The 24,158-nt window shown below is 48.4% G+C and overlaps 1 long non-coding RNA gene across 1 annotated transcript in view; it reads right to left on the reverse strand.

Moving 5' to 3' along the window:
• Positions 1 to 24,158, reverse strand: part of LOC146867958 (uncharacterized) — a 312,366-nt gene that overhangs the window by 141,340 nt on the left and 146,868 nt on the right. The gene's annotated exons all lie outside the window — the stretch shown is intronic.

Consider the following 24,158-nt stretch of genomic DNA (forward strand, 5'->3'; position numbering starts at 1 on the left):
TTGCCTCGGTCTCTTCGGGTGATCTTGTAACCCTCTGAGATGGCGATGGCGATGTCTGCCGCTGAGGAGTCGTTCATCCAGGTTTCCGTGAGGAAGGCGACGTCAGGAGCTGTGGTGTCGAGGAGGTTCCAGAGTTCGATGGTGTGTCTGTGGACGGAGCGGGTGTTGAGTAGGATGCACTTGAGGTGGTTGCTGCTGGTGTTCGGCTTGGCAGGTGCTGGTGCGGGGCAGGTCCGGATGCAGGAGAACTTGCAGGCGTTGCAGCAGAAGGGTCCGTGGGTGCGTCTCGGGGTGGCTCGGTAGCATCCCGGGATTCGGCCGTTGTTGAGTGCGTTGAGGGTGGCGGCGTCGTACGTCCGGCGGGTGGGCTGGGGTCTGCGGGGGCCAGGGGTCCTGGCACTGGGCGCGGTCCAGGCGCGGACGGGCGCAGACGGGCTTACCTTTGGCGCACCTTCGGCGCTCAATCGGTGCTCCCGCTGCGCTCGTCCGCTGCGCGGTCGCTCAGGGGGCGTCATAAGAAGGGGGACGGGAGGGCGGGTCTGCTGGGCTGGGCGAGCGGCTGGGCCAATGGGCCGGTGGTGGGCGGGGCCGCAGGGGGCCAGTAGCGGGAAAAGTGGCGAGCGGGCGGCTCAGCTGTGGCTGGGCCGCTCGGGGGTGCTGGGGGGGCGACGGTCGGTGGCGGCAGGCAGGAGGCTGGCAAGGAGGCTGGCTAGCAGGATCAGCAGGCGAGGGAGCAAGGGGGTGACCCGGCCTCGAGAGGCACAGTGGTCACTCCCGCGGCAACCAGGCTCTCCCCTTAATAAGGGGGACGGGAGGGCGGGTCTGCTGGGCTGGGCGAGCGGCTGGGCCAATGGGCCGGTGGTGGGCGGGGCCGCAGGGGGCCAGTGGCGGGAAAAGTGGCGAGCGGGTGGCTCAGCTGTGGCTGGGCCGCTCGGGGGTGCTGGGGGGGCGACGGTCGGTGGCGGCAGGCAGGATGCTGGCAAGGAGGCTGGCTAGCAGGATCAGCAGGCGAGGGAGCAAGGGGGTGACCCGGCCTCGAGAGGCACAGTGGTCACTCCCGCGGCAACCAGGCTCTCCCCTTAAGAAGGGGGACGGGAGGGCGGGTCTGCTGGGCTGGGCGAGCGGCTGGGCCAATGGGCCGGTGGTGGGCGGGGCCGCAGGGGGCAAGTGGCGGGAAAAGTGGCGAGCGGGCGGCTCAGCTGTGGCTGGGCCGCTCGGGGGTGCTGGGGGGGCGACGGTCGGTGGCGGCAGGCAGGAGGCTGGCTAGCAGGATCAGCAGGCGAGGGAGCAAGGGGGTGACCTGGCCTCGAGAGGCACAGTGGTCACTCCCGCGGCAACCAGGCTCTCCCCTTAAGAAGGGGGACGGGAGGGCGGGTCTGCTGGGCTGGGCGAGCGGCTGGGCCAATGGGCCGGTGGTGGGCGGGGCCGCAGGGGGCCAGTGGCGGGAAAAGTGGCGAGCGGGCGGCTCAGCTGTGGCTGGGCCGCTCGGGGGTGCTGGGGGGGCGACGGTCGGTGGCGGCAGGCAGGAGGCTGGCAAGGAGGCTGGCTAGCAGGATCAGCAGGCGAGGGAGCAAGGGGTGACCCGGCCTCGAGAGGCACAGTGGTCACTCCCGCGGCAACCAGGCTCTCCCCTTAAGAAGGGGGACGGGAGGGCGGGTCTGCTGGGCTGGGCGAGCGGCTGGGCCAATGGGCCGGTGGTGGGCGGGGCCACAGGGGGCCAGTGGCGGGAAAAGTGGCGAGCGGGCGGCTCAGCTGTGGCTGGGCCGCTCGGGGGTGCTGGGGGGGCGACGGTCGGTGGCGGCAGGCAGGAGGCTGGCAAGGAGGCTGGCTAGCAGGATCAGCAGGCGAGGGAGCAAGGGGGTGACCCGGCCTCGAGAGGCACAGTGGTCACTCGACTATGTTAGCCACCCTCTGGTCGTATGGAAGTACTCCCCTCTCTTTACTCTCCTCCAGCTTCGCACGGACATGGGGGGCGAGCGCCTGAGCTTTCAGCTTGTACAGCTCAATGGGAATACCATTTGGGCCCGTGGCCTTCCCCGACCGCACTCCTCTAATCGCTTGCGCCACCTCGTCATCTGTCAGTGCGGACTCCATGTATGCCCCATTATCAGCCGATAGTGCGGGAAGTCTTATGTCCCTTAACAACGTGCTGTTTTCGTCTTCCGAGTACCTCCCCGAGGCAGTATACACCGATTGGTAATAATCCGCAAATGCGTCTGCAATAGCCTGCGGCTCAGTAATAGGAGCCAAGTCGTCTCCCTGTATCGCGGGCACCAGACGTGATGCCCACTCCCTCCTATCGAGCCACGCTATCAACTTACCGGCCTTGTCCCCCATCTCATACACTCTACTCTGAACCCCTCTCCATTGCGCTCGAGCGCCCTCTTTGGCTATGCTATTGAACTCCTCCTGCCTCAACTTCAACAGGTGGAGACCCTCCGGGGTCTCCCCCTGGGTCGCCTCCTCCTCCGACCTCAACACATCCTCCTCCGCTCTCACCAGATCCGCCTGCTTGGCCCTTTTGCTACCGGCGATCAACGAAACAACCTCTCCCCTTATGACTGTTTTATACGCTGCCCAAAGGGTCTGCGCCGAGTCAACCGAGCCCCCACTTTCCCGAAAGTAATCATCTGTAGCTTTGATGGTTTGTTTGCGGATGCTCGGATCTCTCAGGTACCATGGGTTAATTGGGGCAATCTTGCCTACAATGGTGCGACCCATTTCCATTCGAAGCCACACAGGGGAGTGATCGGAGATTCCCCGTCCCAGGTGACGGATCTCTTGGATAGCATGGGCCTGCGGTGCTGGGACTAAGATGTAATCAATGCGAGATAGACTGTGATGCACGCTCGAAATATGGGTATATTGCGCCCTGTCGGGGTTAAGAGTCCTCCACCCATCCACCAACCCCATTGTGTCTAGAAAATTCGACAGCCACATCTGGGAGGGTCGCAATTCTCGCGGCGGGCGCCTATCTAGTTCCCCGGTTACCACTGCATTGAAATCCCCCCCCAGTACTAGGATACCCAGCGGAAATGTTAAAAAGATGGAGCCCAGGTCGTTGAAGGCGTCTGTTTGCAAACCGGGTGGGACATATACAGAGATAAATGTGGCTGTCTTCCCCTCCCACAGGCCCGAAACCCCGACATACCGACCACGGACATCAGTCCACGGGGCCTGTATCGTGAAAGGGAACGAGTTTTTGACCAAAATGCCCACCCCTCTGGACCCTGTTGTGAATCCCGAGTGCACCACCATTCTATACCCTCCCCTGTGTAAGGCCAAGCATTTGTTTCCAACTAGATGCGTTCCTTGTAGGAGGACTACATCTGGGGCATGTCTCGTGACGAATTGGCTAACCCCCCCCCGTTTTAGTTTATCTCCCAGCCTATTAACGTTCCAACTGAGGACTTTGACCCCCAGGCCCCCATCGTTACTCCCCGCCATGTCGTTTCAGAATTCGCTCTCGCTCTGCTAGCCACTTTGACGTCGTTGAAAAACACATTACAATAACAAATTCAACTGTAATACAATGCACACGCTTTCCCCAACTCCCCCCCACCCTGCACCCCTGCTGATTGGGTCCACCCATAACAAACTGGCAGAGTGCCTGTCGCCCTATACCCTATCTCTAACGATAACTAAATGTAGTACCGAGGAGGCAGCCCAGCCACCACCCCCAGGACCTAGGTTTCTAAGGTAAATGTCCCATAGTGTCTCTTGGCAGTCCGTTTCTGCGATGTCCTAATCCTACCGACCGTGCCCCCCGTCTGTGGTCCAGGACCCCCATACCTGACCACCATTACATTGTCTACTGGTCCGCTCTCCGGCTTCAGGCCTGCTCCTGCATCGCCTCCTCCTCGCCCACGCGGCGCCCTCCAGCTCCATGAGCGCGTCGGCTATCTATCCAGTCCACGGCCATTTCAGGGGTGTCAAAAAACCAGGCCCTCCCCTCATACTCAACTCGCAGACGCGCCGGGAACATCATGGCATACTTAATCCCTTTGTCCCTGAGCTGCTTCTTGACTGCCAGGAAAGTCTTACGTTGTTTCTGAACCAGCTGGGTGAAGTCCGGGAAGAAGGAGACGGCGGCGTTCTCGTATCGCAGCGGAGCCAACGCGCGGGCCGACTGCAGGATAGCGTCTCTGTCTCTGTAGTTAAGAAAGCGTGCTATCAAGGGACGCGGGGGCGCTCCGGGTTTGGGTCTCCCACCCGGCACTCTATGCGCCCGTTCTATGGTGAAGAATTTTCCCAGGCCCTTCGGCTTGAGGTGGTTGAGAATCAGATCTTCCACAAAGAGGTCCGGTGCGGGCCCCTCTGACTTTTCGGGCACTCCCAGGATGCGGGCGTTGTTCCGCCTGGACCTCCCTTCATACTCATCCAGCTTACGTTCGGCCAGTTCGCTGAAGCCATTGAGGTCCCGAACCTCTCGTTGGAGTTGCAACACGTCGTCTCACAGGCCGGTCGTTATGAGATCCAAAGATTTGACTTTCTCATTCACTTTAGTAAGGTCTGTCCAAGTTAGATTAACTTCTATGGAGACCGTGTCCAGCTTGTGTTCCAGGGATTCCAGCTTTTGCCCGAGGGAGGACTTGACCCCACCTATCGCGGCCATTACATCTTGCAGAGTCAGCTCCGGAGAGGGGCTCAGGGAGTCTCTCCCTGTCCTCGGCGCCTGTCGACTGCGTATATCTGTCCAGCTTATTGGTCTGCACCTGCCTGGTCCCCTTGTTGACACTAGGCAGGGACTTCTCGGCCTCCGCCTTACTCCCCATGCCTCCGGCGTGGCTCCCCCGCTGGCAGCCGGGGCCGGATCACTCTGTCCCGCGACCGGTGCGGTCTAGCTGCAACTACGCCCTCCCCCGGGGCCTCGGTAACAAGGTTGCCGATGCGCCGCTCAATTCACGCCTCTGGCTCTAGGAGGCCACCCCTGGGGCGCCAGCAACGCGGCGCACCAACCGCCACGGCCGCCCGGCACCGGACCAGCTTCTCTGCGCACCCACGGCACCTCTCACTTCCACCGCCGCTGGCCGGGGTATTTCTTCTGATGGCCCCCTTATGACCGGCGATCTCCAGCCCGGTTCTCCGGCCTTGCTCACCACCTCCGGCACCTGCACTGCCAACCGACCCTCACCTAAGACCCCCCAGGCCGGCGCGAGCTCCCAGCAACCGACAGTCAAGGGGGGGACGGGCCTCCAGCATCCACCGGCAGCCGCAAAGCTCAGGCCCTCGATCAGCGCACCAGCCGCAGGTCGAATATTCCCTCCGTAGGGCGCTATCTCCACCGGCACCTCTCTCGCTGTACTTCGTCCGTCAGCGCCGCCGGCGCCACACCGCCGCCGCCCGGCCTGCAGATGGCACGGTAGGGGGGGGGGAGGAGACCGCCAGCAGTCAGGTCCACGCCAGCGGCGTCTCGAGGAGCGGCGCCGCTCCGACCAGGGACTTCCGGTCCGCGCAGCCGCCTCTACCGCACTTCCTCGTGGCTCCCTCCGAACCCCAGCCCCCGGCTGAGGCTCGCACGCATGCCCTGGCGAGCGGCAGCGATAACTTCGCCGTGGAGGGGGACACGATCACCGGACTTGCTGGATCCGGCACCGCGTATCTTAGTATACCTCCACGCGAGGTATTGAGGGCAGGATCATGTTCAGGATATGTGGTCCCGGGAGCGGTGATCGCGGCGATCGCGGAGCCCGGAGATCAAGCGGCCATCTTGCTCCGGCGATTGGCTCCTCCTCCTAACCTTCATTTTTAATTCTATCCCCCTGCACTTTGACAAACCTGACATTGACAAGGTCCAGTAGGCTATTAACTCTTTTGTCTGGGCATATAGGTCCACTAGAATCGCCTGGAAGAAGCTGAGGCATAGGAGGGAGAAGGGTGGACTTGCTTTGCCTGACTTGCAATACTATGCATGGGCTTTCCAGCTGTCGCATTCCAGGATGCCTTTAAAAACTCCAGTAAGCACAGGGGTGGGGGGCATGTTCTCTGCAATGCTAAAGGGGGTCAGCCTATCCGAGGAGGGTTTCCTGTTTAAATTTGGAGGACCAAAGTTTTTCAGAAAGGTCAAGCTTAAAGTTCTCCAGGCAATGGCCAGATTGTGGGCCAGTCTTAAGCGCCTTGCTGGTCTTAATTACTTTTCTAGCCTTGGCCCTCTTTGGGACTCAGCAGTCACACCTGAGTGCCTAAAGGATAGGTTAGCATTATCTCTTATAGCAGAAGGTCTAAAGGTGTCGGAGGACTTGACCCATGAGGGCACACTTATTTCCTAGGCATCACTCAGCGAAAGGGTTGGAGTGGGCCTTTCAAGGTTCAAGTACATTCAGCTGAAGAGCTGGGCCCAATCTCTGAAAGCTCACATAGGTAGCGGTCATATCTTGGAACAACAGCTAGTGGCAGGACCAGTTGGGGGGAAGGAGGTTTCTTTCTGCTACTGGACCATCGAGGAGGCTGTTGACGGAGAATTCAAACTGGCTGAAGAACTGTGGGGGGATCTTGTACCAAATGAACAGTGGGAGTATTTATGGCAAACCTCGTTTAAAGCCTTATTCGCCATTGTAAAACCAGCTTGGTTTAAGAGGAACCACTTGTTTACAGTACACAGGGCCTATCTATCACCGCTGAGGTTGACTAAAATGTCGAGGGAGTCTCCAGTTAGCTGTAGGAAATGTGGTCTGGCAGGAGCTTCAGATATACATATGTTCAAGGACTGCCCGGTCATAGCAGATTTTTGGGAAGGAGTAGGAAATTCTTGGCGGATATTCTAGGCCTTCCAATCCAAATAAATCTTACTTTGATAATTTTTGGTCTTTCTAAGGAAATTACAGGTTCTGCTAGATCCTTTCTATTTTATGCTATATTATTAGCTAGGAGACAAATATGTAAAAGATGGAGAGATCCTACACCTCCCTTGTATTCTGACTGGTTGACCTCGCTCTTTGAGACATCTAAGATGGATCGGTCAAGAACTCTGGGCAGGAAAAAGACAGCTTTTTGGGATCTTTTGTTAAAATGGCCTGGGGCTCAGTCGGGTGTGAGGGATTAGGGAGTAAATACATAATTAAGTATCTTCAAAACAATCTCTGGGTCCTATGATTATGCCTCGTCTGCACTCTTCTGACTATGTTGGGCATCCCGGTTCCCCTGACAGGCCAACAATAATAGTCGCCAGGCTCACCCGAGGCGAGTGGAAGAGTGACCTCTCCCCCCGTTACCCGGGGTTAGTGACATCTGAGGCTGGTCCTAAGCTAATATCCTTCATTTTCCATCATTGAGCATTGGTACGGACGGCTCGTTTGTCTAGTGAGGACGGAGGTGAATGAGGAACAAAAAAAAAACTGCAGAAGGTATTCTAAAAACATATTCTGATCTTGGTCACATTAATCTGGTATGCTCGTTTAGAGCTGAGTGTCAAGCCCAGCTCACCTCACCCTACCAGGAGAGGACCACTCACCCAATTTGTAAATCCCTGCGGATCGCTTTGCAAAAAGTACTTAAGCTGTTGTAGTGGAACTATTTTTGGCAAACTGCAAAGCTGGGCTGGCTAGCTTTTTTGGTGTCTTAGCAACAAAAACTAGGTTTTGTTTCTGAGAATTAAAGTAATGGGCCATTTCACTCTCAACACCAGCATCACTGATGATTTTCCATGCCTGGAACCTCCATGTGACATAAGCCTCACCCATCCAGGGGAAAATGATGTCCAAGGACTGCCTACATATGGCAGGCCTTCCGACATATGAAATGTGGCAGCCCTTTGGCTGATTGGCCGCTGCCAATGACTGAGCACCTCTGCAGCTTCCAGAGAGTCCACCATTGGTGAATCTCAAACTGCTGGGGAATTGCATGTTGGTGGAGGGGCTAAATGATGCCACAACAGGAGCTCCACTAATTTATGGCGGGAATCCTGCTCCACAGCTACAAGTTAAACCATCTCAGTAGGCTGAGGCATCGTTAGAGAAGTTGCTTTTCATTTGGAAGAACAACACTTTTGTCAAAGATGCAAAGTGCTTCAGAGTTCAAGACTTATCATCAGCCTCTAATGAAGATAGCGAACAGCAAATCATGCTTCTGTCAAATACCATCTGAATACTGAAATGCAAAGTCCACTCGATTTCTAGTGAAGAATAAAGAGGCCGTTAACTGTACCAATTTTGAGCCACAGGCTACAAACTGAGGCCAACCACAGCATAATTTTACTGGATGCTTAGACTGTCCCTCTAATGATAAAAAATTAAGTAGGTGAGAAAAAATAAACAGTGCAGAGTGGCAAAGCATTTCCAAGCCATGCTTTCCCCTCCTCAAGTGATACCTGAGAGTAAGCCTTGAGCTCAGCCCATAATACTAAAATGAGAGACCAGGTTGTTCGCAAACCTTAGTCATGGGGAAACACACAAGTTGGAGCAGATGTTTAACTTTTTCTCATCTGGTGAGACCACATCACCAAAAGGAAGTTAGAGGCTATAGTCGAAAACCCATTTAAATTAGTAGTAGTCACTGTACCTTATCATAAACATGGGCAGTAAATATGTATAATTCTATTTCGTATTGAGCTACTGTAATTCATATTAACATTAAATAATAAAACAGTTCTAATATTCTTTGATTGATTTGTATTCATTATTCTGATGTAATGAAAATGGCATGCGCAAAACAGATTTAATATTTCCAACACCAATTTTTGTCTTTTTCAATTGTTACATAGTATTATTCTTCAGCCAACGTGAACCAACATCATATTCAGTCAAAACGTGTTTCATGGCAAAACAGGCCGCTTCTTCAGGGCCACACTAAAAAACAGTTATAATTTTCTCAAAGTATTATCCGCATCTTCTTAATGCTACAACTTCTCATAATTGCTCATAACATTGTTTGTTTAACCTCAATTGTATTCACAACAAAATTGATTCACTAATTGACAAAAAAATTATTATAGCAATCACCGTAAACTTAAAGCAAATTTTTTTTTAGAGCAACTATATAAAGGTATACATGATACTGTTTTCCATTGAAAAGAAATGTAGAAATTAACAACAAAAGAAGATAAATATATCTATCAGAGAATTATTCAAAGAAACACAGAACTACAAGTTGTACTGAAAACTTAAACATTGCTCCGATATGGTTATTCTAAATGGTTCCCCCAAATATAAAACAGTACCCGTCTCTATGCAAGTGTCTCTGAACAGATTATCCACATGGTTCGGTCACTACATTTTATACAACTTTATGTACTAAGTGCAATACCATTATCAATACCTATATTTATCTTTTTCAGTCATTTAAATATGCAGATTGCACCAGGCTGGTGCTGAAGAAGGGATAGACTTGGATTAAAAAATAAAACGACTAGTCTATGAAATAGGCAACGAGAGAGGAACGCAAATTAGCTGTCGTAAAACAAATTAATTTACTCTAAACGTTATTAGAATATTTTTTACCTTTAGATCTATCTTTACATACGATTCGTTCAATTATATATTCTTACTGGTACTTAATCAGGAGCCTGGCAATCTGTCATAAAATGAAATTATAACACTTATTGTGATCATACTGGAACTAGATGACCGTATAACTATCATCCACTTAGCACCCCAAAACTAGCAGAAGTAGGGCCTAGATGTAAGCTGTAGAACTGCACTCTATACTTTTGCAAGTGAGGCAATTCGCTCATGATTCTCTCTTTCCCTAAGATAAAGATGGACACCTCCCTTAGAGTTGTTAATTTCTAAATTTCTATTTAATGGGTAATGACATCCTGTATAACTTTATATGGTTTCTATAAAAAAAATTAGCTTTGGGTTTGCAGCGAATGCTGCAATTAATTATGTGTTTTACAATTAGTGAACCAATTTTGTTGTAACTAAAATCAGGTTAAACAAAGTTATGATGGGCAATTATGAAAAGTTGCAACATTATGAAGATGAGGAAAATACAGTGAGAGAATAATAACTGGTAATGGCAACATGGGGATATTAATTCACACAGGAGTAGCGGCGCCTGCTAAACAACTTACTGTAGCTAAACACATCTAATAATGTGAGGGAAAAACCCCTAAAACCCTCCAAGATGGGACCCAAGAGTCCGAAGTAAATAATGTCAATCCCTGTGCACACGCTTCCGTGGAGTTTGAAAGTTCATCAAATGTAGAAAAATAGGCATGTATTGTCTCTTGGCGTATTTTCTTAATCTTTATTCAAGAGAACACCACAAAGTCCGGCCAACGTGTGTTTCATCGTTAGGGTGTTAACCCTCAACTTCTTCAGGGCAGTATTGTTATAGAAACGTAACTCAAAGCCTGTAATTCAATATACAAGTATCCTATTAACCGGTTATAATTCCGACCCGGCTGGTCATTCAAAATTCAAGTATCGCACATCCAATTAATTCTGTTTCGTTAATCTTTAAAAGTTATTCCTTCAATATCCCAAAGTTGCATCTGTGAAAACCGATCTTATGCTGATGTGAGTGAGATACGTATCAAGAAGGCCGATGTGAGCCACGAAATCTGCAGCGAATGCGCTGTCCTTTTCAAATACAGCCAATGTGAGCCACGAGAACTGAAGCGAGTACACTGTCCTCCCCAACACTACTGGCAAAACGTTATGAACTGGAGGCAGCAAAAGGGATTTAGTAGTAGTAAAGTTAGGATTCCTAACTTTACTACTACTAAATGCCTTTTGTGAATACCGAAAGTTGTAAAGTTAGGATTTTGTCTCAGTTTAGCAGTAGTAAAGTTAGGAATCCTAACTTTACTACTACTAAATGCCTTCCGTGAATACCAAAAGTAGTAAGTTTAGGATTTTGTCTCAGATTACTTTTGTGAATCGGGCCCATAGTGTCCATCAGACAAAAGATATGAAAGACAAGCTGCAAAATGGCCTCAGTAGCCAGGTCCCAGTTGTGTTAGCAGTTTGTGAAATCATCACTATCCCAGCAGTATGGAGCCTCACACACCTATCCTTGCTTCCATACCCATCCAAGAGCCCAAGGTCATTCACACCTTCACACTCAAAACAAATCAAGGAGGCTCACACGTGGTTGGGCTGTTCCGTGAATCACAGCAGCCAGGGAGGGAACTCCCAAGAAGGGTTCATCCTCCATAATTCGCCTGCCAGGATCCAATGTTGAGCAATCCATCAGTATAGCATCCAAAGCGGGCAGAATGGGTACTCTAGTCTCTTCCCTGCAGATCACCTTCCTCTCACACTCCACCCATTTAAACAGCTCTTATCCTCATCTATACACAACAGGGCTGCCCGTCCATTTCCAACTCGGTGTTAGTTGTCTGCGGGCAAGAATAAGTTCCAAGTCCGTAAATCTATCCTTCTCCTTCTGAGCCACACTACGATTGTGCAAGCCCAGCAAACACAGTTGGGGAGTAAACCCGAAGTCCCGATCACCAGCCCTGAAAATGGCCTGGAGGACAGTGGTCCAGTATGCGAGCAACGTTTGGCAGTACCACACTATATGAAAAAGGCCTGCATCATCTGCACGGCATCTAGGACAGGCCAGTGCATTCGCCGAGGGATGAGTTAAGCCCTGTGTAGATAGCAGAACTGAATAAGCATGAGGCGAGCATTCCTAGATACCCTGGGGTTCAGCTCCAGAGCCCTCCTCCAAGTGGTATCAGCAGAGGTGTTCCCAAGTCCTCCTCTTAGCACTGACGCAGTTGTGTCATGTCTAACTTCACCCCAGTCAACAGTGCCATGTATTGTAACGTGACTGCCCTCGTCTGGCACATTATGAGAAATATGTGATGCAAGCAGTAGTGCTCTGGTGGTTACACAAACACCTTGGCCCCACCACTCATGCACTCCATGCACAAGTGCTCCGTGGAGCTAAAAGTGCCTAACTGGGAGGTTATTTGTCTCTTGAAGTGCCAAGAAAGGACAAATCTCGCCCCCCCCACCAATAAGTCACCAAGTATAGTGATCCCTACCACCATCCACCAGTGTAGCCCCAACCCAACCCTTCCACCAATCGCTCCCAATGCCGGGAAGCCAGCAACGGTAGTTCACATGTGTATGACAATTTAGTGCGCGTCCTCTGCAGTGCCCTAGCCCAAATGAAGTGCGCAGTTCTTATCAATACATTTATATTTTGCTCCGTGGAAGTGGGCACAGATTTCATCAAAATGCTAGTCAATAGGTCATTGGAGGGCAAGCCACGCTCCTGTTGACCCACACCCTCCCACAGTAAAGACCTCCAGTGAACCACCCACTGCAGATGTGCAGTCAGATAATAAAGCTCTAAATCAGGCACAACCAAGCCACTATATGCCACTGCCAAGCGCAGTTTCTGCAGCACCACACAGAGCTGTGAAATGCCCCAATATATTGTCAGCAGGATACCATCCAGTTCTCGAAAGAACTTATGCATGAACTCCACCAGGAGGGCTGCAAACAAATTTGAGGAGTCAGGGCAGAACTATCATTTTAGAGACAGCCACCTAGCCAAACACTGATGGCGGTAGAGTGGTCCAGAAGGCCATACTGAACGTCTTAGAGCAGCAAGTGCATGGCAGAAATTGCCTTCCTAAAGCGAGTGTGCTGTGCTATAAAGGGCTACCTCCAAAAATCGAATAGCGCTTGACTCCCACCGCAGTGTTGTAGCAGTTGGGATTGGTCTGGACCCCTCACAATCTCAAAAGTCTTGGAGAGGGTAGACACAAGACATGCACCAGTTAACCTCCATACCGGAGTGGCACACGAAATTCAGTCACAGCTCCTCCAAGTTCGGAGTCTTCCCCTCTCATATACAGGAGCATGTAATCCACGTATAAGGAGAGATAAAGACAATCAGAAGAAAGTTGTTAGCACCAATAGTGGACTACCAACCAGACCTTCTAGAGAAATGGTTCCATAGCCAGGGCAAATACCTGAGGAGACAAAGGGCACCCCTGTCTGGTGCTCCATTCCACCAAACACGCTTCCGATATCCGAGACAGTGTAGACCGTGGACAACAGGCTAATGTATAAAAGTTTTGTCCATTTGACTTAGGGCAATCCAAAACCCATGCCAAACAATGTGTCATATAAAAACTCCCAGCGGAGCAAGTCAAATGCCTTCCAAATATCCACGGAAATGACCAATGCATTCGGTGGGAGCCGCTCCCTCTGATCCAAATAGAAAAAAGAAGCTGATGAATGTTGAGCATGGTGCTACGAGTAGGATTGAAACCAGTTTGGTCAGGGTGGACCAGGGAGCACATGTGAGGGAGTAATTGGGTCGCGGGTCATTGCTCAGGATCTTATAGACAGTGTTAAGCATTGAGAGGAGGGTGATATGGAGGGCACCTTGTGCAATAGCGAAGTAAGTAGTGGTGTACAACTGTCCCCTACATTACTTACGGAGGGGCCCGGCCCTCATGGTCTGCAAGGTGTGTTTCCTGCAAGAACACTATATGCAACCCCCTCCGCTTCAAGTAAGTCAACACATTAAAACATTTAGAGGGGGTCGAGAGGTCCTACACGTTCAATGTGATCAATTTAATCTGTGCTGCCATTCAAGCCATTCCAGGTGAGGGCCCACGAGGCTCCCTCCTCAGTCCCCACCAGTCGAACCGGGCCACTTTCACCATTCAAACCATAGATCTTCCGTAGCCATACACACGCCACAGAGAGAAAACAATACAAAAGAACAAGAACCAGAACTGAGCAACAAATCCAGAACTCCCCCTCAGGACTGTGCCATAGAAGCATCCTGTCCAAACAACAAATAACACACGGCTCAGAAAAGGAGCCAACTAAAGCCCAAATAGGGACCAACTAGTTCCAAGACAGAGGTATGATCGGGGGAGTAGTGCAGCCAGATTAAAAAGGAGAAAGGGCAAAAAGAAAGGCAATACAATTGGACATATTGCGTGGTCCCCCTTCCCTCGCCCAGCTCTCTCCCAAGCCCACATACATTTAAAAAAGGGGGAAGAGGATAAATCGACAATATTATAAGAGATGCAGCCACCAAGCCACCACAGCACAGTCCAGGCTACAATCTTAACCATAGCTATCACCATCCAGTCAAGCGTCACTCAAGATCATCAGCCGTGAGCGGGGTCACCCCTAGAAGTATACCCTCCAGGCCCGGCACATCGGAGTCCTCCAGGTGAGAAGCTGAACTTCGATGGGATGGGGATGCTCACCGTGGGGGGCATTCACCGGTCCCGATGAAGGCAGTAGTCTCCACCGACCAGAGGTCGGTGGAGACTGGTCCAGAGCCACATGCGACTTAGTGGGCCGATATGCCCCCCTACGACGTGACTATTTCCCCTGTGGACGAGGTTGCCTTAGCTGGGTCGCGGAAGAAGTACACCTGATCCTCTGTTTGGACTCTCAGTCAGTCTGGGACCACAAGTTCGTGCAGCGTTTTCTTAACTGCAAGGAATGGCATACTCTGGGTCTGGACCTGGAGGGTGAAGTCAGGATCTAAAGATACCTTGGCATTGTCTGCCACAAAGGGGACATGAGCACTGGCCTTCTGAAGCAGATGGTCTATGTTGCGAAAGTGCAGGAGGCGTGCCACCACTGGACGAGGTGGGGCCCCAGGGCGAGGAGGCTATACTGATACCTGAAGAGCCGGCTGCAGGGCTGGAACTTGGATAAGCCCTCCAGGACCATCAACTTCTGGAGCCAATCATCAAGCAAACCCAGCATAGAGTCACCCTCAACTCGCTCTCGGAGGCCCACAATTTGGACATTGTTCCGCAACGCCCTCCCCTCCCGATCATCAAGCTGAGCAGCCAAATGCTGCATTTGGGTTTCCAATTCTGTAAGACGCTGTTCCGTGGACTGAACAGTTTGTGCCAATGACTGCGTTGACCCTCTCAGATAGATTCCTGGAGGCCTCTTGGATAAGGCCAAGTTCCACTGCAATGGAGTCAATCTTACCCTCCAGCCATTCCCCAGAAGCATCGATAGTGGCTAGGAGTTTACCGTCAATTTACTGTCAATATGCGATGTGTCACCGCCACTTGCGCCCTTCTTGATTCCCTTCCAGGATGCACTTGTGGATGCATACTCCTTGGTCTCATGTGTGTGACCCATGGCATTTCCAAAAGTAAAGACAGGAGTGCCGCTGCAGGGCCCAGGGATATAGGTCAGTCAGACACCACCACCCAACAGTGGCCCTATAGCAGTAAAAGGTACCTGTGGAGACCCAACACCAGTCAGGGAGGCCCCCAGACAACCAAGTTACCAGCCGCCAACCAGGGTCCCAAGTCTCCAGGGGACAACAGCAGTCCTATCACCACCACCACCAGGCAAGCAACGTGGAAAGGGGTTCATGGGGCGGTGGAAGAAAGAAACACAAAGTGCAGGGCTCCTCTCCAAGCTATCTACTCATCAAAATCACATTTGCCTGCAGGACGAAGGAGAGCAAAGACAAAGTTAATCCAGGCCTCCCACAGGAAGCACATGAGAGGCCAACCCAAGTTAATTCAGGGGTGAAACTAGAGCCATCAGTAGAAACTCCTGAGATGAAGGAAAGGAGCACAGCCCATTTGAAGAGCTACAAAAGGTATTTTATAAAGATGTGGTTCTCAAGAAACCAGCCCAGGGAAAAGAGGTAAAATGGTAAGATCTCGTCTGCAGACAAAGTGCTCCTTGAGGTCAGCTGTTCTAGGTGGTGACAGGACTCTAATAGCTGAAGCTAGACGCATTTACAAAGCTTCTTTAAACGTAGCAAATAAGAATTGGGATGATAAAATTCTGAAAGATCTGTTGTCTGCCGGTTAAACAAATGACAATCAAGCCCCATCTAGAACAGAAAAAGTAAACAGCTGCCATCATCATATTTGGGTGGAAATGTGTGTTTCGTTTCTCTCTCTTTATGAGGCAAAAGATCACAATAATTTGTGGCTGAGTAGCGACCAGGCGACTATTTTGGACAACTCTTGTCCTGATGCCATAGAAGCTGCTGACCCAGTTGTTTTTAGCTTGGAGGATACAGCTAGAGCTATTGCCTCATTAAAATCTGCTAAGGCACTTGGCACAGATAAAATCCCAAGAAATCTATATAAATCAGAGCCCCAGATCTGGACAGTTTATTTAAATTTACTTTTAAATGCCATAGCAGTAGGGGTGAGATACCGGATTCATGGAAAGGAGCCAAGATTATTACAATATATAAAAAAGGTGATGCATGTGCCCCCTCAAACTACAGACCAACCAGTTTAATAGATAATGCACAGAAGATCTTTGCTAAACAAGTTCTTGAGAAACTGTCAAACTGGGTGGATTCTAATAATATCATGTCTGCCCTTCAAGCTGGTTTTTGACCAAAGATTAGTACCTCTGACCAAATTTTTAGATTCGCAACATTGTACTGAAAATAAGTTTTATTACATCACCAAAAGCTTTACATGTTGTATAGATCTCAGAGCTGCTTTTGATCTTATCACACGCACTTACTTGTGGCATGTTTTATCAACTATGGTGGTCCCTGGGAATCTAATTCACCTTATGTATCAACTCCACAAAAACAATTTTACCCAGGTTTTCTGTGGTCATATGGGTGAACTAACTGAACATATTCCTATTCAGCATGGTGTGCATTCTTGCTCCCACGCTATTCACCCTTTATATCAATGACGTAGTTGACATCTTGGTGAACTGTAGAAATGATTCTCCTGCTTAGAGCAACAAAAAAGTACCTATTCTTTTAATCACAGGTGATTCCCTCCTTATTTCCAAAACACCCATGGGGCTCCAGCTCCTGGTTGATAAATTCTTAGGTTTCTCTATGTCTAGGAGCTTGGAGCTCAATGTTAATACGACCAAATATATGGTGCTTGGGAATGGAGTGCCTAAAAACTCTATCATCCGAGTAGGTGCAAAGCCTTAGAGAGGGTGAGAGTTTTGATTATTTGGGGGTAAAAGTAATGGGGAATTTTAAGTGGATAGGACAACTTAGTATAAACTCATTATTAATCAAGCATAGGCCGAAGGCCATCATCAGATTGCATAGGCAAACAAGCTCACGTTCGGTCTCACCGTCCCTTGAAGTATATCGTTCCAAGGCCCAAGGCGCTGCACTCTATGGTGCTGAGACCTGGGGTTGCACTGATGCTTCTTTATTATCCAATGCTGAAAATACATTTGCGCAGCAGTTGGTTTCTGTTTCAACCAGTTTGCCTCTTATTCCTCTATACTTTAACTTAGGAATGGAAAGACTTGCAGATTTGGCCACACTAAGACGGCTCATATATTGGGTCCGCTTATGGCTTACACCTGAGTTAAGTGAGTACAGAGACTCTCTTGTAAATTTACTAAATGTAGTAGGCACCAAGTCAGTACCGTGAGTAAAATTTGTTTCTGACTGGATGAGTAGGTTGGGACTGCAAAGGCTATGGGCTGGCACGTTGATTATTGGCAAAGCTGACCTTAAAGTCCTGAAATCCTGTTATTGGTCATACATCCAGGAGGGTTATGCTAACAATACGTTGAATGATTCCCTGACCAATAGGCTTTTAGATATTAAGCCTTTTCCTTGTTTTGAGGAATATTTAAATTCTGTTCTCCACCTGTGGCGAAAAGCTTGCATATACGCTTTTGCTTCGGTATTCTCCCTTTGAAATCCTTTACTATTAGATGGAATAAAGACCCAGTCTCTAGCATTTGTATGGCCTGTGGCTTGGAAGTCGAAGACGAGATACATATACTGTTTTTTTCTCCAGGGTATCTTGGATCCTGCCCGAAATGGATCGGCCCATTATGTCGGAACTTGGGTTTGACCCGATATTTAGTGGTTTATAGAATTTTAGAGAGTGATACCTCCCCTGTAATTTTCTTTGCTATTAGTACATTTTTACAGGCAGTTTTTTAAAGCGTAAATAAATTGCAGTAAGGATAGCCTAGCAAATAAGATGTATTTTGAATATCAATTAATTTCAACTTATACATATCTTCAATTTTTTAATTCCTGTGAGATTTGTGATGAAAATGTGGGGTTCTTTTTTTGTTTGTTTGCACATAGCTCAAGTCCATTTTTGCACAACTTGTATATAGGAATGGATCTGAAGCAGTATTGATTTTACTGCATGAATGAACTACTTGCTGTTTTAAACTGCATTTTTATTGTTATATATTTGCTATTTTATTGTGTATGTATACTTTGATGGTGCATGGATACAAAATGAGGTACCAGACCACAGCCCAGGCAATACGATCCCATAATAGAGGCCAGCTCCCCAGAGAGCTGCTGCAACCATACTCTCCCTGGCCCATTCCAGGTGCCCCCACACAGTCAAAATCCAAATACTGGTGCAGGTCTCTTGCGCAATCTCCAGCTGTCAGTGAAGACACTGTGGCTGTAATAGTGGCCCGCATGGCATGTGAGGGCCAGAGAAACTGCATAATGGTCCCCGCACAAAATCCACAATGGTATGGGCTCCCCATAAGGGGACTCACAGCTATGGCTTTATTGAAACTGCTCTCGAGAGCTGCGCCCCACTCAGGACCGCATCCAATGTCTGCGCTACTCCACAAGGGCCTCCATCTTTCTGTAGCTGGCTGTTTGCCTTAACCGGTCCCTTCATCTCACAGCATAGCAGGCAGGCCCCCAGTCGTTCAAGGGCCACCACTGTGGTCCAGGGTCAGACAGTACTCCTCCTAGCCCAGAGGGGCATGATTCAGCCACGGCAAGGCCGCGCTGGATAGTTATGCGGTTCCCGCTAAAAATGCATGGCCGCCATCTTTTGCTGTGCCGAGCGCTGCCCGCAACCTGGCACCCCTATCCTCTAGCGTGAACAGACCAACTGAAGGGCTACCGGGGCCTCCGCCGGGACCACGAGAACCCAGAGGTGCATCTGTTGGATGAGCGGGAGGCTGCTAGAGGCAGGTGGTTCACGGTTGGCGAGGTGCTCGGGTGTTGTATTGAAGGTTTTTCCTACCTGCTTGGGACCACAATACAAGGTATTGGCAGCCCGAGGAAAGGAAAAAGCCAACTAGATCCTCTCATGCACTGGGAAGCATTTATTTTTGAGAAACAGCACCTCGTATGGGAGTTTGTTTCTGAAAAGCAAATATATCCTGACCAAGCCAACATAAACTGGCAGGCTGGCTGGCACTGCATAGTTTTGTCAAAAGTGATCTGGCCATGGGTTGGCCAGCAGCTGTAAGGCCACCACAAGCAGGGCTTAAATGTGACACCTAGTTTTATAGTGGTTCACCATCATCTGCTTTGGTAAAGGAAACTGCAGAACATCTCAGTGATATCATCCGTTTAAGAAAGGATTTTACACATCTGATGTCTCATTTTAGATTTCTAGGTTAATGGCCCTAATATCTGTTTTACTGCATCCCAGAAATTGGAGAGTGTATTGAAATGATAAAGATAAATTGAAATTTGGATCACTGGACTTCGCTTTCTAATGTGGCCGCAGCTGGTGTGAGCTCCGCTCCCGATGGTTTCCTTCAGAATTCAAGGATAATGAGTGATTTTCTCTCCCTGCGTGCATCAATAAGTTTTATTTCTCTTATATCGGTGCAAAAGCTGTTTTTCTTGTTAAAATTAAAAAATTTTTGGTCCATGTCAAAATGAATATTTCTACTAAATGTTGTCTCCTTAGTGTGCATCTTTTGAGGACTTCACTTAAATGACAGGTTATACTCCCTGGGTTTCGGCTATCGTGCTGAGCTTGTAAAAAGGGACAATTCAGATGAGCCAAAGGCTTTTTCTGTTTCTTTCAATGATGATGTAAGGTTTGTCTGAGTTTTCACTATTTAGTGGAGCAAATTATGTATTTTATATATAACACAACAAGGTGCTGGAAAATTCCAGTGGCCTAAAGGGTATGAGAGGTGGTAGTAAGTAGAGTATATCCTCCCTACAAGTAATTATATTCACAAAAAATACTCTAATGGACCTACAAAAAAAGGAAGAAGGGGTCCGATAAACTGAGGGGAAGAGGAGATTGGAAGATTCTTAAATAAAGGTTGTACCTAACCCAACCATGATCGTGGGGGAGAAAAGTATTTCTTTAAGTTACCCTCACACACCCTAGTGGTGTCATGCTTCATCATCGGGTCACCCAGACCCCTAAAAGTCTGGGTGGGCTCAACCACAGTGTTGGGAGTTCTTTTAATATGTTAAAGACAGAGGGGGTTAACTAAATAAAATACCTCAGGCAGATCCCCAGTTTCCCTTTATTCTTGGGTCTGTCTGGGTCATTAAAATGGATAAAATTGGGTCTTTATAGGAGTGTTATGGTCCTAGGACCCTAGTGCCGACATGTTTCAGTCCATAAAAGGGCCATAAAGTTCCAGGACTTTCTTCAGGGCAAATTTGTAACTCCCCTATGTGAGTGAAATTACTGGGATGGGAGGTCCCTATCCTGTCAGTAAGGTGGGGGCAGAGTAGCTGCTCCTCGTGATATATCTTTAAGAAGGGTGTGTGTCAACTGCCAGGCTCCATCTGAAAAGGAAGATAGAGACAAACACCAAATAAAATATATCAGCGGCAGTATTTCTGCCGTGTTCACTTCCCCTTTGCGGTGTAGTGAAATCCGCAGGTGGACATGCATGGATTCGTGCGCATGCTTCTATTTAGAGGAGTGTCCTCTTGATGTGCCACTCAAAACCAACTCACTGTAACATATCATTGTATATGTGACAGGCATTCTGTGGTAGTGGCGATTTTATTCGCATCCTAGCGTTATCAGCGTGATGTCTGATCTTAAAAAATAGCGTGCACCATGTGTATCCAGTCTCTATTGCACTATGTAGCGTAACCATACTGATCTTCTAATTTCAGAAAACCTTTCTAAGAGTATAAAAGAAGTAATGATAAATACAAATACAAAAACAGGCATACAAGACACTCACTCATACACAATCAATAGTTATACATTACCCAATATCTCACAGGACCAAAAAGACAAAGAGGGCGGTCCTGGGGGTAATTGTGAAGAGAATGTGGGTCAAAATGCAGAAACGATCGGTCTGCTGTTACGTGTAAAGGGGATCCGAGCTAATAGGATCGATTGTGGCGGGAATGGGTCCCGCAGATGTATCAAAACAGAACCATCTAACTATCCATAAGAGCGCTGTATGGATATGCCGACAGAGAGTACTTACTTAATTAAGATCGGTCACCCTGCGTGCTACCTATTTGGTTCTGGTCCTCGGCTTTCGCACAGTTGAGACGTTGGTGTGGCGCTTAAATATGGTAAAAGCGCGGTGAGTTATCGGACTAATTGAGACACCGCCCTCGAGTTGGAGGAAGTGACGTGAGGCGTCATGACGTACATGGCGGATGCCGGAATTAGTTGAAGGGACTTCAACTAATTAGTTGAAGGGACCCGATGATGAAGCATGACACCACTAGGGTGTGTGAGGGTAACTTAAAGAAATACTTTTCTCCCCCACGATCATGGTTGGGTTAGGTACAACCTTTATTTAAGAATCTTCCAATCTCCTCTTCCCCTCAGTTTATCGGACCCCTTCTTCCTTTTTTTGTAGGTCCATTAGAGTATTTTTTGTGAATATAATTACTTGTAGGGAGGATATACTCTACTTACTACCACCTCTCATACCCTTTAGGCCACTGGAATTTTCCAGCACCTTGTTGTGTTATAGATTATTGAGCAGCGCACAGCTGTGGGTTTGAATACCTTGACTTGAGAGCCAAACTGTCTCTCATAAAATAAAAAATAGCTTAGCACCATTTCCTCTAGTTTCTTGCAACCAGTATCGTCACTAGAAAATCAAATAAAATTTTAAGTAAACAGACACACACCACATACCTGCCATGGCTGAACAACTAGGGATTGGTTATACAGATGATATGGCATCTGCTATCCTAGCAGGACCATCCTTGCTTTCAGATACAAATATTGGTCAGAGTTTATCCCAAGCACAGAACTGGGATGAACTAAAAGAACTCAAGCGCTGCCAGATGAGAATTCTCCTACATGGAGCCATTATGACAGAATATCTCCGTGGAAATAAAGCACCAACAGGCCTGTTGGTTTCGAATGCACCCAGGATATTCCTGGAGGATCCCCAATTCAAAAAAGAGTGGTCACTCATCGCATGGCGCTGTTCGAGAGATTGGCTAATCCTGATAATCAACACAGCCAAGCGCCTTTCAGATGCCATATTAGTCAAAATTAAAACTAGTGAGGACCATCTAATTACAGAAATTAAGTTAACACTCTACAAAAAGAAACTTGAAGAGGTAAACAAGGAGATCACTGAACACAAGGATTACCTCATGCAAAAGAAGATCTCCAAACTACAAAAAGACCTTAAGAAATTCAGCCATGAGAAAATATACCCTTACATAAAGGACGACTACAAAGGACAGGAAAATTCAGATACAGGGTCCTCACGAAATGACCAATCCGGATCCTCTGATTCCGAACAAGATAGTTGGTCCAGCGATGGCTCATATAAGAATTGGCAAAATAAACCAAGAAGACCACGACGAGGGGGCTATAATCAGAGGTATGGACACCCACAGCTATACCCATGGCCTGGTCCATTTGGCCCAGTCCCATTCCAAGGGCCACCACAATATCCAGTAGGACCCTACTTCCAACCTGAATTTAATCAGCATTTTTTAGGCCAGGGCGGAAGGAGGGGGAAACGAGGAAGACGTGGCAACAGAAGACTACAATGGGAGGAAGACAGGCCAGGACCAAATACAAGGAGCAACTCCAGGGATCAACAACAACCGGGGACAAGCACGATGAGGGATTAGTAGTAAATCTAACAGATATAGTTCTCACTACAGATGAGATGTCAGTCTTGGAAAGGGGCCTTGGATTCGTTCCAACTACCCATTTAGACAACTTCCAGTTACGCTGTGAACTGGGAGAATTCTTCAGAAAAATCAGACTCAAGACTTTCTTCCAAGACAAGGAAGATGTTGTCAGTGATGGAGAATATACCGATTTACGACTGAAATCAACATTCTATCCACCCTCGAGCATGATGCCCCCAGAGGTATTAGCCTTTGAAGAAGCAGTGGCTAAAATAGTAGAAGAACTCCAACCCAGAATGAATACATTTAACAACTTAAGCAACAAAGAACGTACGGCCTTGACCAAATTAAAAAGCAGAACAGAAATGATAATCAAACCCGCTGATAAAGGGGGTGCAACAGTAATTCAAAGTACAACTGCCTACAAGACAGCATGCCTCACTCTTCTGGCTGATAATAAATTCTACAGAAAAATTACTGGAGAGCCCACACAAAAACTTAAGGCAACTATATCTACACTGACATCAGATGCTCTTGGAAGGGAATGGATTACTAAGAAAGAACACAAGTTTCTGAATCAAGAGGAACCTAGAATTCCATTGTTCTATACCATCCCCAAGATCCATAAAGGGAAATCACCCCCTCCAGGCAGACCTATAGTCTCCGGGATCGGATCTATCCTTGAACCACTTTCCCAATACACTGACTGGTTCTTGCGCCCTCTGGTCAAACGTATAACATCATATGTACAGGATACTAAACATCTCCTTAATCTATTGACCAACATCGAGTACGACCCGATGGATTGTTTCCTAGTGTGTTTAGATGTAGAAGCACTATATACTAGTATACCCCAGACCGAAAGCATCGAAGTCATTGAAGAACTCCTTGAAAGTGAAGATTGGCAATGGACTGCACCTAGGAAATGGATCATCACTTTAATGAGACTAGCACTTACTGAAAATTTCTTTAAATTTGAGACCCAGCTATATTGGCAAGTCCATGGTACATCTATGGGCAGCACTTTCGCTCCTAGTATAGCATGTCTATACATGAGCCACTTTGAGAACCTACATATATGGAACACAAACCCATATACTAACAACATCTGCAAATGGTATTGATACATCGATGATATCTTCATGGTATGGAAAGGTGATGCTCAGAGTCTTTCAAACTTCACCCTGTGGATTAATGGACTTAATCCACACCTACGATTCACCATCAACAAAGATAGAGAAACAATTCCATTTCTAGATATCAATATGATTGCAAAAAATGGTACACTGAGCAGCTCGCTGTACACTAAACCTACTGACAGAAACAGCCTGTTGAGATTTGATAGTGCCCACCCACGATCTCTTAGGGAGAATCTTCCGGTAGGACAATTCCTACGTATCCGTAGGAACTGCTCCGAACTTCAAGACTACAAAAAAGAAGCACAAATACTAACAAACAAACTT

The sequence above is a fragment of the Triturus cristatus genome, chromosome 1_2, assembly GCF_964204655.1.
Source record: "Triturus cristatus chromosome 1_2, aTriCri1.1, whole genome shotgun sequence".
NCBI lineage: Eukaryota > Metazoa > Chordata > Amphibia > Caudata > Salamandridae > Triturus > Triturus cristatus.